The 2,495-nt window shown below is 32.5% G+C and overlaps 1 long non-coding RNA gene across 1 annotated transcript; it reads right to left on the bottom strand.

Annotated features, from left to right (window-relative positions):
* Positions 1 to 657, bottom strand: LOC140833754 (uncharacterized). The gene is made up of 3 exons (XR_012118555.1): positions 472 to 657; positions 158 to 258; positions 1 to 38 (listed from the first exon to the last, which is right to left on the bottom strand). It is a non-coding gene; the product is annotated as an uncharacterized lncRNA (long non-coding RNA).
* Between the last annotated feature and the right edge of the window lie 1,838 nt (positions 658 to 2,495).

The raw sequence follows: 2,495 nt of genomic DNA, 5'->3' as shown, positions 1-2,495 counted from the left end.
GAGTTATGCCTTTAGATTTCTGTTGATCCCTGATCCACCTGGTAATGAGATAATCAGAGGAAAACTTATCCTAGTGACAAATTATAATTATTTGTATGTACATATTTATGTTTATGAAATAAAGAAAACGAATTTAAGGTTAATGTCGTCTATCAACCCTTCTAATTCAACCGGTGAAACCCCTTCTGCCTTGAATCGAATCTCAGCTTTGAGTTTTGATTTTGCTACTATAGATTGGGTTTTGTTATCAAATTCTTCCTGCCAAGAAACCAGCAGATTGTATCAACGGTCTGAGTTATTGTTAAATATACAAAAAGCCGAGCAACTTATATGTTTTATTTTACAATAGATGCTCAAATAATAACAAGTTTGTGTAACACAAACGCATACATGTCACATAAATCAAAGATAATTTTATGAACTTCTAGCCATGGCTTGCAAAAATTATACACAAGAAGTTCGTCACCTTACCCCAATAGATGGAAGAGATGCACCTGCCTTTGGAGAAAGACCAAAGCCTTTCTTTGCAAATTTCGATTCTTTCCCTTCACCCCATATGATAGGAACCAGAATACCCTCTCGACTCAGAAGATCAGTTCGGAACCTTTCGATATTCTTCAATGCCAAAGCAACAGTCTCTTTATTACCAGTTAAAATAACCTATGGCTCATAGGCAACTATAATATCACAAAAAGATCAAAAAAACTAAGAAACAATATTCTTAGGAATTATAGAAAATAACTAAACGATGGTTATGAATCATAGTGTTGTCTTAAAAATAAAACATATATTTGATTATTATCTGCAAGAGATAAGTGCAACTCAAGAACTGTATATAAAGGGTAAGAGAAAAAGTGTCACTGTTGTGTCTCGTGGCTGCACAAGTTCCACGAGAAATTATGAGTTAATTTTCGTTTTTTACCACGTGAAATTGTGTGCAAGGTTTTATTAAATTAAGCAGTAGTATCCAATAAATATAGGTTGTCCTATAAGGATAAGGAACGGGTACAAATGAGATTTGAATCTTGAAAAGACTAAATTTATTATTTCCAAATGAACAAAAATAACCAAATTTGTCTAAAACATGAATTGAAATTAAATTTTGTCGAAAAGACGGTACAACATAAGTCTTTTCCAAATTCAAATAATGACTTGTCTTTAATAACAACCGAAGAGTTCTTATATCCTCTATTGCTGCTATTTCAGCATTCCCCACATAGATGGATTTTTCAACATCATTTGGTTGTCTGCTCGAACTCACAGACAATCAAATCAGATATATATACGCCAGAAATGTATAATAAAGGTTAATCAGAAAACTCATCTCTCTGAACCAATCCTGAAATCTCAGTCTTATATTAGATTCTATCTCTCAAATAGTTTCTTTGAGATTCTGATAATCTTACTGTGTTTTTAATAACACAATAATGTTCGTTCTGAAATATCTTTCTTTTACGGATCTCCGATTCCAATCCGGAATAAAAATTCAAAAGTATAATATCGTAATACCCCTCAAAATAGCTCTGAAAAATCAATCTCGCAATACTGGCTATACAACATCCGTATATACAAATCAACAACTCATAACAAATCAACATCATCAGCTGTTATCAAATCTGCTTATCCCGGTCAAGGATCTACTCAATCTCCGGCTTCAAATACCAATAGTCATCGTCCGACTTTGGCATATTTAGTCTGTTCATTCGAAGCTGGTTTTCATTCTTTTCTGAATCAGCTTCATTTTCTTTGTTAGATTTCTGCTTTTATCAAATTCAATCTCAGATATCACCGTAATATCATTCCCATTCAAAGGAAATCCGCAGTACTCAGTGTAAAATGTCTCATCTATACTATCTTAATACTCATTTGATAGCTATCATTATACAATAATTCATATAGTGACAATATATCATGTCAACTAGTGCTAGCATCTAGCACTACAGCTCCATAATTATCTTCCAATATCTGGATAGTACACTCTGACTATCTATCATTCTGTGAATAATATAAGAAAGAGCTCATGGTATATTCTGCCATAAGTACAAATTCCATCAAAAATCACAATCTGCTATAGTCTACTTAAACATTATGTTCAATCTGACCATTTCTATGACATCGATCTTTGTCATCCGGTCTTGTTTGTACGTCATCTTGTACAAATTACTATATATAGATTGAACAATATGTCAATTACAATCATATTATATCACAATCTGGAAAGTATTGCAGTAGTCTCATTACGAAATTCATCGAAATATACTCCCCATGTCTAGTCAGAAATATACAAATTCGGTAATAAATCTTCTGATTTCTATCTTTCTGTCTTCATTTATTGGCTATTCAGGCATATCAGTATAAATTCTGCCAATATTTTAGTACAAATTCTGCCACGACTGATTTAATCTGTCTATATTAAAAATGTCTGTCCGAATATTATACATTCTCAGTCACCAAAATGAAAAATGAATCCACTACTGTGTGTTTCTGACACTATC

Source organism: Primulina eburnea, chromosome 6, assembly GCF_022965805.1.
Source record: "Primulina eburnea isolate SZY01 chromosome 6, ASM2296580v1, whole genome shotgun sequence".
Lineage (NCBI taxonomy): Eukaryota > Viridiplantae > Streptophyta > Magnoliopsida > Lamiales > Gesneriaceae > Primulina > Primulina eburnea.
Note: the sequence above shows the minus strand (reverse complement) of the source record. Positions and strands in the feature narration are given on the sequence as shown.